The sequence below is a fragment of the Piliocolobus tephrosceles genome, chromosome 12 (assembly GCF_002776525.5).
Source record: "Piliocolobus tephrosceles isolate RC106 chromosome 12, ASM277652v3, whole genome shotgun sequence".
NCBI lineage: Eukaryota > Metazoa > Chordata > Mammalia > Primates > Cercopithecidae > Piliocolobus > Piliocolobus tephrosceles.
This window is the reverse complement of record NC_045445.1, coordinates 4,409,797-4,425,685: the sequence shown is the minus strand read 5'-3', so window position 1 is coordinate 4,425,685 and position 15,889 is coordinate 4,409,797.

Genomic DNA, 15,889 nt, shown 5'->3' with positions numbered 1-15,889 from the left:
ATCTGCCTACTGTCCTAAAGCCTCCAGGTATGTTACTAACTCATTCCACATCCTAGGAAGCTGAGGACTAGTGCTTATTAGCAATCTCTCAGCAGGACATAAAGTATATGTGTATTTCTAGTATTGCTATGTATTTTCTGATGCTGAATAAATGGATGAGCAGAAGACTGACATCCAACAGTGAAAATGCTGGGCTATCATTGGGTGCCTACAGTACACTGGACACTTTTACCACTTTGTTTTAATTTATTCATCCCCACAAGGTAGATGTTATTATTATCCTCATTTTATAGATATTTAAATCAAGGCCAGAGTTAAGTAATTTCACCTAAGTCATATGGCTACTAAATGAAGAGTGGGGATTGAAACTTAGGTCTGGCTGGTTCTAAGATCTTCTCTCTTCCACACCATGCTCTCTCTGGTGTCCCCCGGAACTTTCCTGCCCTGCTGCCTGGCCCCCACTGCCTGGAGCTCTGGCTCTGCCCTAGAAATCTTGGATGAAACCACTGAATGAGGCAGGAGGAAGGAAGATGGAGCAGCAGAAAGAACCCAAGTTGTGAGCTGGCCTCAACCTCATCACTCTGACCCTTCCGGGTCTCCAGTGGCACAAATGGGTGCTCAGGCCAAATAAAGTCTATGAAGCCTACAGATTTCAAAAAGTAGTATCTATACAGTTCAGTAACACCTCAGTTATTCCAAAATCATGTAATTGGTGACCTAACTGAATCAGAAAGTCATCAGCCTCAGAACAGCTTCTGAAGAACTGAAATAGCCTGAAGTCTCCTGCCCTTCCTTCACCAGGGAGCTCGGCAGGTTCATATGCAGTTTGTGGCTTCACGCCCACATGTCTAGCAAGCTCTGCTGCCAGTTCTTTCAGCCTGTAGCGCATAGAAGCAGCAAATTTGAAAGAGAGGGCCAGAGCTACTAGAAATGAGGCTGGCAGACATCATAAATGGCCACTGACAGTGTGACAGGGGAAGCAGCAATATTATACAAAGTAGGTTCAAATGCAAGAGGTTCAGCCATGTGGGATCATTTATTATAACAACAAAGAGCCTGACAATGCTAGATAAATTAGATGTTACTGGACTTCCTCTAACAACTTTGAATTCTCAAGTTACCTATTGAAAGAACTAAACGTGTCCTTCTGGACCTTAGCACTTACCCAAGACTCAGGAACATTAATTGGAGTACAAGAACAGAAATCATTTGCCATCCCATGTACATAGAGATTATGCTACTGATTCACTATTAGAAGGACACTGCAAAGTTTTGACAAAAAGGAAGTCACATTCCATAATCCAGTAACACTTTTGAAAATAGCATTTAATGGGGGAGCTAAATGGCCCCAGCTAGAGCTGGGAATCAGGAGATGAGCTGAGTATCCCATTGCCTCAGTCAGGAGTAGGGCATGCCTCTAGGGTCCTAGCCTAGTGTACTCATGAATGATGTCCTCCTAAAATTTGTGCCTGCCCTAAACCTGTGAATATGACCTATTTGGGAATAGAGTCTTTACAAATGTCATTAGTTAAGATGAGGTCATACTAAATTAGGGTGAGCCCTAATCCAATGACTGGTATCTTTCTAAGAAGAGAAAACAGACACAGACACAGGGAGAAGGCCATGTGAAGATGGAGGCGGAGATTGGAATGGTGTGTCTACAAGTCTAGGAATGACGAGAATTGCCAGCAACCACCAGGAGCAAAGAAGAAGCAAGGAAGCATCTTCCCCTAGAGCCTTCAGAGAAAATGTGTCTCTGCCAAGACCTTGATTTCAAATTTCTAGCCTCTAGAATTGTGAGAATAAATTTCTGTTATTTTAAGCCACATGGTTTATGACACTTTGTTGTGGCAGTCCTAGCAAACTAATGTAATCTAAATTTTTATAAATCAGTTCATGGTTCAAACAACACTAGTAAAGAACTGAGAACTAAGCCAATCTGGACTGCTGGATAAGATGGCTTTTTCGAAGTTTACACTTTAAGACACCTCCACCAAATACATGGCAAGAATATACTATAAAGAGAAGAATGCATACAATCCTAAAAATAAATCAATAAATATCTCAGTGGACCAAAAATGGAACATAAATATATCTGCTAAGCAGGGATTAAGGCATAGGGCAACTAAGCTCTGGATCCAGAAGCAGATGGAGATGACCAGGTGTTCTGCTCCTATGGGGTAATGAGAAGGCACTGGAGTTACTACTTGAAACCAAGTCCTAGTGTGGGGCTTTCCCATTCATGAAAAGGATGTATAAACATTGCAGTTGCCCTCTGATTAGAACTGTGGTTTACACAGAGCTGCAAACTTAGGGATGTAAGATGAAGCAGACACATCCTGGCAACCAGGACTTGGCTCAAGTTACCTGTAAATCTGGTGATATCCCCAGAATTGCAGCAGGATGGAAGCCTGAGTCACCAAGCAAAGACATGATTTTTAACCGAGATCTCTAGGGTTCTAGATGGAGGTAATAACAAGAACACTAAACAGGAAAGGGTGAGGACAGAGAAAAGAAACAAACATACTACTACATGAGCTAAGCCAAAATCCCAAAACACATGAGAAAAATGAATATGAAGAGTGACAGCTAAAAAAAATCAACACTAAGGAGCTGGATTCCCTCTTGACAAAGGGAAAGTATTATTGCAGCCTAAAAATGATTTGATAGAAGATACATTTAGTATCCTCAAAGAGGTGAAAAATAACATCTCGTTTTTAGAACTTAAGAAATTAGGTACCAAAACAGACATAAATGAAATAAGAACAAGTAAACATATAAATGAACCAATTAGAAATTATAGAAATGTCTGCTTATACTTGTTCCTCCCTACATTAACAGACATCTAGGACACTAGATCTAGCTCACTTAATCCAGCAGCCTTGTATACCACTTTCCTACTACCATTGTTATTTTTCTAGCATAGCCTGTCTTCTCCTCTGCAGACTCTTTGATCTGTGACTAAAGCTGGATTAAGAAGCAGGTTAACCAAGCAGCTAATCTAGAAATGGTGGCCACATATCAATGGATTCATTGGCTATAAGATACCGGTTTATTCACATACAAACAGACACCCAGTGTCTTTATATTGTCCCTCAGCCTGCCCTTCCTTCTCTGTGTATCCTGTACCCCTATCACTCACCTATCCCATGTGCATTTCTCAGATCCCGTTTCTACTGCCTGAGCTCTCTGCTACCTTCAAAGAGGGTTCTTTCTTGTTATGCACTGCTATCTGCTTTAACATACAAGCTATCCTGAATCCTCTCCCTCTTCCTTTTCACCCTTCGGTATCATCACACAGTCTGTTCCCTTCGCTTGGCCATTCTCAGCCATCGTTCAAACCTCATCTCCCATGAAAAGGCCTCCCCCAACTCCTAGCAGAAACTAGGGAACTCCATGGCTTGCTCCCGGAGCATGTGTCCAGATAGTACCACAGGTGACTGATTATGTGTCTGTCATCCTCATGTGACCATGAGCTACTGGTAGGAAGGGACTCTGACTGATTCATTCCTGCATCCTCAGAGCAGGTACTTGCATGTGCTCTTTGAATTGGCCAATTGCTGAACTAGTGTTTGTCAAGTGGAATTACTTAGCATGGATGGCATCCTGACACAATGCAACTTTGCTTGGCACCAGCAAACTGTCATCCTCCCTGTCTCTCCCATCATCTCTCCAGCACCAGGCTTCAGGGGCTGGCAACTTTATCTGTGTGGATGCCCAGCCCCTGTATGACACTGTTTATTGATTTTAGTTGGGCTACAATCATTACATCTGTTACCCAGCTCCACACAAGGGCTTTTAATAGTCCCTCTCTTTCTCGAATTCTCAGTTTCAGATCTGTCAGCCACAGAAATGTTGCTTTCCTTCTCTTTTCTAAGTCCATACCATACTGATCATTCGTTCACCACTCTGGGAGTCTCCGATTTTCCCACATAGCCCCAGAGAGGCTTCCAGATAAAACAGCTATGACACAAAATGACAGCAGGCATGCCAAGAGATACCTATCATAGCGCCTGGCATGTTGTAAGTGCTTATAACACGAATTTCTATGATAGTAATTCTTCATGCACCAGAATAGTCCAAGGACTTGTTAAAATCAAATTTCTGAGTGCCACTCCAAGAGGTTCTGAATCAGTAGATCTTTGGTGGTGGCCAAGAATTTGCATTTCTAACAAGTTTCTGAGTGATGGAGATGCTGTTGGTCCAGGGAACACACTTTGAGAACTGCTGGTTTTCAGAATGAGTGAGAATAAACAAATGAAAGAGAACTTGTGAAAGAAAAGTCACCCGTACCATGAGGCCTGTGGAATGCCTCTGTGAAGGCTCTGAGGATTCAGGAATGAATCAGTCAGAGTCCCTTCCCATCAATAGCTCATAGTCACATGAGGGTGACAGACACATAATCAGTCACCTGTGGTACTATCTGGACACATGCTGCGGGAGCAAGCCATGGAGTTCCCTAGTTTCTGCTAGGAGTTGTGGGAGGCCTTTTCATGGGAGATGAGGTTTGAAGGATGGCTGAGAATGACCAAGCGAAGGGAACAGACTGTGTGATGATACGGAAGGGTGAAAAGGAAGAGGGAGAGATTTGGGATAGCTTGTATGTTAAAGCAGATAGCAGTGCATAGCAAGAGAGAAGGCTGAAGTGGGTGGAGTTGGAATGGATTGTGGTGCTGGATTTCATCCTGTAGGTGATAGGAAGTCACTGGATGTTTCTGAGCAGAGGAATGATATGGCAGACTTGGTGTGTTAGACAGCTCATGCTGGGGACTGCATAGATGATGGAGCTGAGATGGAGACAGCTTGTCCAGGAGGCCTATGGGGATTCTGTTTGAAGAGTCCTGGAGAAAGCTAATATGGGTCTGAACTGGGTCAATGGCACCAGCATTGAATGAAAATAATGATTGGAGAGATCTTGTCAGAGACAGGTCCTGCAGAACTCTGGGGGATATAAAGATATACCACAGGGTAACCACCTTACCTCACAAGCTTAGTATTCCTTAGAAGGAAGCCTAACACAAGTATATAATGCAAGGAAAAACCCTTCTTTCACCTCATATGATGTATTAGTTTCCTAGGGCTGCCATAACCAAGTTCTACAAACTGAACGGTTTAAACCAACACAAATTTATTATCTTACAGTTATTGAGATCAAAAGACTGGAGTGAGTTGGCAGGGCTGCATTCCTTCTAGAGGCTCTAGGGGGAAAATCTTTTTTTTTTTTTTTTTTTTTTTCCTTTTCTAGTTTCCAGAGGACACTCACATTCCTTGGCTCATGACCCCACATCACTCCAACCTCTGCTTCTGTCATTATATCTCCTTCTTTGACTCTAACCCTCCTCCATCAGACTTAGAATAATCATTGTTGATTACGTTTAGGGCAAATCCTGAAAATCCAAAATGACCTCCCCATCCCAAGATCCTTAAGTCAATCACATTTGCAAAGTCCTTTTTGTCATGTCAGGTAACATATTCGCAGCTTCTAAGGATTATGATGTAAACATCATGGGGGCCAATTATTCAGCCCTACTACATATGAAAAGAGTTCTTATGTTTTCATGAATAAAGAATGATGATAATGGTCAACTTCTTTTGAGTGCTTACCACCCATCATATATTTTCTCATTTAACTTTTGTGGACTTTAAGAGGGTATGTTCCATTCCTATCCTTTGAGTTGCCAAAAACAACCCAGCTAGGAAGTGGCAGGGCTGGGTAGCACTCCTGTTCCCAGGGCTGTGCATCTGTGTCAAATCTCCTTCTGCCTCCCTCTTATAAAGACACATGAAGTTGCATTTAGGGCCTACCCAGATGGATGAAGATGAGGATAACATCCTCATCTCAAAATTCTTAAATTACTCACATCTGCAAAGATGCTATTTCCATATAAGGTAGCATTTAGAAGTTCCAGATTTGGGGCCGTTATCCAGCCTACAATAGTTTTCATCATCACCTAGGTCTTACAGCAGGGTATTCACATGGCTGTAACTCTTCTTTAAACACCTACTAAAGTTAATGTCATATCTGGATTCATCTTAAAAATCTTACCCCTTGACTGCTGAATTCACTAACCCAGAGGTCTCATCTTCTTGCCACAATTTTGAGAGATAATTTTCGGGTTTTTTTTTTAGACAAGGTCTCACTCTGTCACCCAGGCTGGAGGGCAGTGGTGCAGTGGCATGATCATGGCTCACTGTAGCCTCAAACTCCTGGGCTCAAGCAGTCCTTCTACCTCAGCCTCCCAAGTGGCTAGGACTACAGGCACGTGCCACCGCACCCCACTTTTTTTTTTTGGAAGAGATGTGATTTCAACATGTTCCCTAGGCTGATCTCAAACTCCTGGCTTCAAGTGATCCTCCCCCATTGACTTCCCAAAGTGCTGAGATTATAGGCATGAGCCACTGCACCCAGGCAAGAGCCAATTTTCAATTGTCTATGGAAGTGATATATGAACTGATATTTGCTAAACATAAATTCACGTTTGCATTCACAGAGTGAATGGGGAAGAACTGTGGAGACAGATACCCCAACTTGTGTCCTCACTCTGAGATGACCTCTTAAAAGAGTGTTCATGGCCAGCTCAGGAGGCAGCATGCAGAATGGCAAGGTAACTGAGCTTGGAGTCAGAAAAGCTGAGTTTTGACACAGCTGTATTACTGCCAGCTGAGTATGACGAATCACTTAACCTCTCTGGGCCTCGATGTCTTTGTGAAATAGGACTGTTGATATCTGTTTTGCTTACCTCACAGGGCAGAGGTCAAGTGTGAATATATGCCCTTTTTCCATCTGCAAGAGCATGGCTCAAGCTGGGTGAACAGTGAGGGCCATACAGTCATGTACTCCCAGGCAGCAAGTGGTAGTGAAGCCTGAAGCCTGGGCAGGCCCTATAGGAAGACTCAGGCCACTGGGAGACATCAAGAAAGGCCTTGGCAAGGTGTGTGTGCTCACATACCACCCGTTTCCCTCAGCAGCCCAGGCCTGGGGCCTGCCAGCCAAGACTTGCTGCTCACATTGAGCCTCATAAATGAATAAAGTAGGCAATTTAATATCATTGTAACAACTACTGGAGAGATTTTTACATGTCAGCTTTGCAACATAAAGTTTCCTTAGAGCCAACTTTTAGACTTAGACAATTTCTATATTCTTTCCTACCTCTACCTCCCCAGAGAGGCAGGGATGGCAGACGGAAATTAAGAAAATTCTAAATCCTCAGGAAGATTACTGTGTTTGGATTTCTTTGAAATAATTGAATGAACATTTTGTCAACATGGTATCAGGGGAAAAAGGAGTGGTATATTCAGTGCTATCTTGCATCCTTGTGAAGATAAAGGCAGACTGTGAGCACTGAGTCTTCTTGTCTGTTGACCTCTACTCTAAGGCACCCCTGTGGACCCCTCCTCTACTCAATCTAAAGTGGATGTAAAAGTCTATCCTCATCTGGACAGGCCAAATGGGCCCTCCGTGCTGTCTTTCTCTAGCATCATGCCCTGAGGCTCCAATGACTATATAAAGGGGCTGCTTCTCCAACACAAGCCCAGTGGCCCTAACCTCTCCCACTCTACACTGGCTCCTGTTTTCATTCTTCCTCCCTCCCAATCACTGCCATGCCTTTGATAGCACATGGACTCAGCATCCTCAGACTACATCAGTGCGGATCATCAGATAGAGTGGCAGGGGGCTAAAAACTTCAGTCATTCAGAACCCATTCCACTTGGAGCACATGGTATGTCAGGGACCCAGTCTATATTATCCCCAGGTGAAGTCTGGAACACAGAAATCCAGAGATTCCTAAACCCACCCAGTAAACTTCCCCAGCCCTGACTGAGGTGTATTCCTGGTTGCCCACCCTACGCTCACCTACTGCCATCCCCCATCAACAGATATGCCAATCTTTTTTTTTGCCTACCGTCTCCATAAGTGCCCCCTCTGTGCACATCATGGATTCCCTTCATGTTCGCTCTATTTCTCCCCACTGCTGCTAACCTCCTGACAGGGAAGTGGCACCCTTGGGCCACCAAAGTCCTTTAGTTGAGCTGGATCCCCTCCTCCAAAGGGCTGCTAGTGAGACACTAGGAGGACTCAAGTCCAGCTGTATGAGTTAGCAAAAGGGCAGAGGCAAGAAGGCTTTTAAGCCAGTGTTGCCAAGATGAATTTTGGTGAGTGGGGGTGTTTGGATGGGAGAAGAAGCTTAAGACAGATCCTTTCCCATTGGGATGAAACTTTCGGCCAGCCAGCTTTCTTTGTGATATGTGATGAATTCTATCACCCATCCGGGATAGAAGTGCCTGTTCATCCAGGTCCTCAGGACCAGAAAAAGCTTCTCCAGGGCAAAATAAGTCACATAGAATCTCCTCAAGGGCCCAGGAAAGTGAATATTCAGTGGCAGTTTCTCCCTGACTAATGCTAACTAAAGTTAGCCCTGAGCTAGCCCAACCTTCCATTCTTCAAGTGGGGAAGTTAAGGCCCAGGCAGGTCATGTCTCCAGTTCTCCCCAGGGTTGAATGTAAGTCTCTTGATTCCCAGTCTTGTCTTTTCTCCACCCTACCACCTGACCTGCCCTTGGACACATGGCTGAGAGGGCCAGCCTTCCTCAGCTTACCACTCTCAATATCACTCTGACAAGAGTTCAGATTTCACAGCTGTATCAGCAGGATGTTAAATGTTGCAGTGAAGAGTGGCTAAACAGTGACATCTCTAGCTTCGTGGTGGTCAGCCTATAACCGAGAGGCTCGAGGTCAATAGCTGCAGGCCTGACAGGTCCCGGATCCATATGCCAATGGCAGTGGAGACAGATTTACCGCAGGGAGCCCTGCACCATCAGAATGGATGCCAGCAATCGACCTTGTTTCTTTCCTTTGATATGCCAAAAGATTAAGTTTGAACTCCTAAGGACTCTCTAGGGTATCTTGGGAACTTCCACCAGCCAGTAGTCAAAGTGCCCTTTAATCCAGCTGAGTGCATAACTAGGGAACTAGAGTATTGTCTTGGGCTACAGCTGAGATGGGGCTCTAGCAAAAAGTCTGGTGTAAACTTACTCTTTTAAAGCCCAAGCAGCCTCTGCACAGAGAGCAGCTAAGTAAAGATGAAGCCTCTTAGGCCACAGAGCTGACTGTGATGTGATGATCTTGCCATCTCCTGGAAAGAGGGGGTTGTGGGCCCATCACAAGAAACAGCCCAAAGGAAGGGCCATCCTGTGGTGGTAGCCCCTGAGCTGCCCACAGTGTGCCAAGAGGCACAGTGTCAGCATTTTCATCAATGTCGTTATCATTGTTTGCAACCTCTCTCAAACAACTACCTGACATTGAGTGCCTCCTTCGTGCCAAGAATATTGTAAGCATTCACTCCTGTGTTGATTCTCACAAATACCCTGTGGGATTAGTATTATAATTAGGCCCATTTTGTAGATAAGGAAAACAAAACTCAGGTAAAGTTACTCACCAAAGTCTTATGGCTGGTAAGCATGTGACAATGAGGTGAATAAGAGCTGGCTCTTGTTCTTAAGGTGTTGCCAGTCATGTCTACAGAGTATATGGAAATGGAATCAGTGTTTCTTCCTGGGGACTGGATTCAGTCTTGATGATAAGAACTCCCATTTATTGAGTATCTACTATCTGCCAGGAGCTTTACATGATTATTCCATTTAATCCTTACAATAGCCCTCTGAATATACTGTTATTATTATCTTCATTTTAGGGAGGAAAATGAGACTCCTAGAAGTTAAGCAACTTGAGCAAGGAATCACAGCTAATAAAAACAGAGCTGGGATTTGAACCACTAAGCCAGTGGTTCTCAAACTTTTTTCCTCAGATCCTTTATACTCTTGAAACTTATTGAGGGTAAATCTACAGAAACAGAAATGAGATTAGTGGTTTCCAGGGGCTGGGGAAAGAACAGAAAGGGGGGTGACTCCTTATTGGTACAAGGCTTCCTTTTGGGGTGAAGGAAATGTGGAGCTACAGAGGTGATGGTTGCACAATATTGAGAATGTACTTACTGCCACTGATTATACACTTTAAAGTAGTTAATTTTATGTCATGTGAATTTTACTTAAAAAAATATATAATGAGGTAAATCAACAACAATGACAAAAACTTATTGAGGCCTCCAAAGACCTTTTGTTTATGTGGGTCATATCTATTCATGTTACCATATTAGAAAAAATATTAAAATATTTATTTATTTTGAAATTAAAATAATGAATTAATTGCATGTAAATATAAATAGTATTTATATGAAAATAGCTATATTTTCCTAAACAAAAACTTGTATTGAAAAGAGTGGCATTATGTTACATTTTTGCAAATTTCTTTTATGTCTGGCTCGCTAGAAGACGTCTGGATTCTCACATCTGCTTCTTTATTCAATTGTGAGATGTTGTTTTGGTTGAAGTATATGAAGAAAATCTGGCCTCACACTGATATGCAGTTGAGAAAGAGAGGAATATGTTAATAGATTTTTCAGATCATTGTGGACATTCGTCTTTGATAGGACACAAAAACTCCACCAATGGTTGTTTCTTACAGGTTAAATGTAATGTGGGATGCAAAACTGTATCAGTGAGCTTTCTCTACTTGGTTTCATTGGACTCTCTTGTCTTTTGAATGGATTTTTTACCTATTTATGTTTTGTTAACATTGTGTATTGGTTGCTTAAAAAAATGATGGTGCCCTGACTTATGGAGATCCTCCATATGTTGACATATTTCATTCCACAATATCACAAGATCACATTTGTTAATATTATGACCCATCTCGTTGGAAAAAGCCTTTAACTGTTGAGAAGCTGTGAAGTTTACAGTGGTGGATACAAGCTTTTCAAAATTCAAATTTTTGCCTGAAGGCTCAAATTTTATCATTGGCAAAAACTATAGTCAGTTGTTTTCCTTGAAGTGACAGGCTCACTTCGTTCATCTACAAGAAAATGTCTGCCAAATACCCAAGTCTGAGTAATATTAGTTAGTCATTCTTTCAAGTAAATATGATGGTCTACGAAAAATCAGCCAGTTCAGCTCACAACTCAAAACATGCAGTAGTGCTTTGCCTTGAGTCAATGACTACACTTTGGTTCCAGCAGAACTGCTTTGAGTATAGTTCTCATTGTGTCTCCCCAAATTTTAAAAATATGGGGACTCAACGGCTAGTATTTAATAAAGTTAATTTTCACTGCTTCGCTAAGAACATTCCTAAGTGAAGCTGGCATTTTTTAAACTGCAAGTATGTGGTGGTGAAGAATCCAATTGACAACTGGTGCAGTTGGTGCCGTGGTCCCAATTCATGCTCAGGAACCTGCTCTTGTCACCTCTCTCTGCTTTTGCACCAGCAGTGCCAATGGAAAGCATGACAGTGGAATATCAAAGAACATTTCAGTATTATTGGGAAAATAGTTTTGACCTCGAGGATCCCCTAAAAAGGTCTTGGAGACCTCCAGGGGGTCCACAGATCCTACTCTGAGAACCATTGCACACGGCTATGCATGGTGCCACCTCCCTTACTTAAGAGCTTTGATGGCTTACTGTCATCTGCAGAATCAGACCTGCCCTCAGCCCATGATATCAGCCCAGGACACAGGGACCCAGCCAAATGGGCTCCTTGCCATTTTCCAAATGTGTCCTCCCATGCCCTTGTCACTGCTCTCCCCTCTACCAGGAATGCCTTCATCACCAACTCTGGCCATTGAAATATTACATACCCTCCAAGGCCCAGGTCAACCACTGCCTTTTCCAGAAAGCTTTCTCAGGTTTTTAAGTGGAAAATAGTAATGCTTTACTCTGAGCTTCCTGAGCCCACTCTTGGAGCATCTTCTCTAGCACTTATCAAGCTGGGTGTCATTAGATGGAAGTATTTCCTCATCTATGAGATCATCAAGAACAGGCACCAAGCCTGTCCTCTCCATTTCCCCACAGGGCACCCTTGTTCACCATTACATTGGGGAATATGTTTGTTGAATTGCACTGAATTGCCCAGAATGTGAAACTTAAAAATGCTATGTGGCTGTAGCTGGTAATGCTCAAAGCCCATGGAGCATATTCTGACTTTTTTGAGTACCCAAGGAATGTCACCGTTGGAACCATTGGTATTAATATTTGTGCATGCTTCTTAAAAATGGTCTTATTTCAGGTGTAGGGAAAGAGCGTTACACATCTGGACTACTCCAACCCCAGGAACCTCAGCTCCCAGGTCTAGAAGAACCCTTAAGAGGGAGAAGCCCCCTGCCACCAACCTTTATTGAAAGTACAATGTCTCTTGCCACTCCCCTGCATCCCATTTTGCAGATGACATGGTTCATGGCCCTTCAGGAAGGTTGGGTGCAGTACCTGGGAGCCCACAGCCAGGAAGTGGTGCCACAGGTTGGACCTGAGGCCCAGATCCTTCCCTCCCAGTTTCTCTCATATGGCTTGCAATTCAGATACGATCATGCTAATGGCTCCCATAGATTGCCCCACATTCTGTCCCTACATGCCCAGCCCAACCTGGACTGGAGGCTTTATCTCATTTAGGGCTCATCTTGGAACTCTGCAGAATCACAGCTGATGCCTGAAGAGATGCACTTGTTTATTTCAAAGGTCAATTTAATTAGGATGCCTTTGGCCTCAACAGTTGTATCCTGATTTCCAGGAATTGCTCTCAATTTAGAGTTGCCAGCTCACAGCACTGTGTGCCAGCCCTTTGCCCACCTGCTGTGCACCAACTTCTCTCTCCTCAGTGATCACATTGGCTGGCAGGGGTGTGGAGCAGGAAAAAGGAGGCAAGGGTGCTTCTCCAAGCACAGGCTTGAGCATGGTTTAGTTGGAGGAGAGGACCCGGACCATGGAGACCGAGGGACCATGAACCAGGGCCCAGAGAACATACAGGACAAGACACGGAGATGGGTGGGAATAGTTAACCTCTCTGTGTGAGCTGGTGCCAAGATGGGTGGCCAGATAAACAATCTGGGCCTTAGGCTGTATCTACAGGGGCCAAGTATTCAGAACAAGGGGGTGAGTGTGCTGCTTTCTTCTGCAGTTCAGTGTGTAAGGTGTGGCTGTGGAGCCAATTGTCTGAGTTAGACTTTTGACTCTACCAGTTATTACTTATTATGACTTATGATTATTACTTATTATGACTTTGGATCAGTTATTTAACCCCTCTGAGACTCAGATTGTCTTTGTCATATTTTCAGAGTGCAATAGTAGAAACTATTTTAAAGTGCTGTTAGTGAGATACTAGGTGTGAAGGGTTTGGCACGGTGTCTAGTGGGCACAGCTCCCCTCTTCTCTGCTCTGTTCTGCTCTGGTCAGCTCTGGGCCTCACATGTTGAAAGGCCCTGATAAACTGGAAGATATCTGAAGAAGGGAAGGCTGGGAGTGAAGAAGCAAAAGAATTTCTATTTGCCTCGTAGAAGAGAGGGCATCTCCTAATGTGGGTGCCAGGTTCCTCAATGTGGGGCTCAGTTAGGATGGGGATGGGGTGGCAGAAGTGACTGAGATGCAGGCTCCAGTGCACTACAGGAAAGAAGCCTTCTCAAGAAGTCAGAAACATGCTAGTATCTGTTGCTTCAGGAAGAAGGGAGATGGAGACTGAGGTTCCTTTAGGTGGTAGCATACCAGGAGAGACTGGATGGCCACAGAGCAGGAATGTCACAGGAGCAGAAAGCTTCACGTGGCAACCACGTCCAGGCCCAGGCCTCTGGGGTGTCTAGAGTGCAACTTTGTTCTGCCCCTAACCCAGGCAATAAACTATAAAAGTTTCTGCTCTGACTTGGATTCCTATAAGGGTTATGGGCCATTCCTAGGGACCCATGAGTCCCAGGCCACCCAAGGTGCCCCTGTTGAAATTGCAGAAGGGATATTACCAGTGTGTTCACTCTAAGAGCAGGGTGCTGCAGTGGCCTCTCAGGCAGCCATGGGCATCCAAACTGGGAGAACCTCCTAAGATCCTCACTGAGTCTAAAACCCCATAAGATCAGCTCCTTTTCCAGCTGAGGGGCCTGAGGCCTGTAGAGGGACTAGGCCTCCCAGTGCCATGTGGGAATAGAGTCACACTCCATCCAAAGCTCATCCCTGCCTTGTGCCCAGGGACCCCAAGGGCTCATTCCCTTGACAAATGCTTGTGTCATGTAAATGTGTTAGGCCTGGCTCAGAGCTCAGCAGGCTTATCCAGACAATAGGAGCCTAGGGGCTGGGAGACAAGCCCCTGCTCTCCTCCATTACGTGCCTCACTTGCCAAGGGAACTTGAGGCTGAGAGCCAGGCAACCTCCTCCCCCAAGGCTCTCAGCCACTTTAGCTCTGAAAGGAGAAAGTGTCAGTTGCTCCTGTCAAAGGCCACACTGCCCTAATAGCCAGACTTCTTGGAATTCAGTGATCCATCAGTAGGAGTGTATGCACTGGGGTGAAGGGTGGACCCCAAAAAGATATGTCCAAGCTTTAACCCTCAGAACCTGTGAACGTGACCTTATTTGGGAAAAAAAGAGAGTGGGGGATCTTTACAGATGTGATAAAGGTAAGGATATTGAGATGTGATAAGCCTGGATTATTCAGGTAGGCCCTAAATCCAATGGTAAATACCCTTAGAAGAAAGGAGAAAGACACAGAACAAAGCCAGGCACAGTGACTCATACCTGTAATCCCAGCACTTTGGGAGGCCGAGGCGGGCAGATACCTGAGGTTGGGAGTTCGAGACCAACCTGACCAACATGGAGAAACCTCGTCTCTACTAAAAATAAAAAATTAGCCAGGCGTGGTGGTGCATGCCTGTAATCCCAGCTACTTGGGAGCCTGAGGCAGGAGAATCGCTTGAACCCGGGAGGCAGAGATTGCGGTGAGCCAAGATTACGCCATTGCACTCCAGCCTGGGCAACAAGAGCGAAACTCCGTCTCAAAAAAAAAAAAAAAAAAAAAAAAAAACACAACAACAACAACAAAAACGAACAGAGAAAGCCGTGTGAAGACAAAGGCAGAGACTGGAGTGATGCAGCCATAGCCAAGGATGCTGGCAACATCCAGAAGCTGGAAGAGGCAAGGAAAGAGTCTCCCCTAGAGCCTTCTAAGAGAGCGCAGCCCTGCCAACACCTGGACCTCAGTCTTCTGGCTTCCACAACTGTGAGACAATGCATTTCTGTTGTTTTAAGTCATTTAGTTTGTAGTAACTTGTTACAGCAGCCTCAGGAAACATACAGTGGACCACGCTGCTCCCAAGACCCTGACCCTGTGAGCTCTCCAAGGGCCTAAACCCTGCCAGGTGGCACCCATGGAGCTTCTAGTGACTCACTCAAGGTCGAAGCAGCATGATTGGCTCCATTCCCTGTCAGACCTGCTCAGAGCCCATGAGCTTCAGGCTTTGTACTTAACCACATTAGAAAGTGAGGCTGTCAAGTGAAGCCTATGAATTGATAGCAATTTGATTAATTAAAACAAACCTGCTCAGAGTCAGAGCAGACACCAAAATGGACATCAAGTGTGCTTCACTAGGATACACCTGCCTGAGCTGCTCCCTCCCTTTAAGTTTGACTAGGGATGAGGGCTGGGGTAATTTGTATTTAAGAAAAGGAAATACATCAGGGTTATGAGTAGTAATTTTCCTTCACCTCCACTCTGCCTGGCCCAGTGGTTTCTGGAAGATGGCCAATCGAACCAGAAAAGGAAGAATTGCAATCATTGTGTAGACATCTGCTTAGGGTCCCCAGAAGCAGAAAGCAACCTGGCCTGAAACTGGCTTCTGCTGGGGATGCTTAACCTCAAATCCTCTGCCAGGTCTGGGCTGGTGGGGTAGGGGTAGTTGATGAGGCTGTTGCCTGTAGTTCCTTCTGACCTTGGGTTCTTGAAATGGCCCTTCCCCTCTCTAGGCCTTAGCTTCCTCTTCTTTAGATGGGAAGATTATCCTTCTCCAGAGCAGTTGTGGGGATCAGAGTTCCAT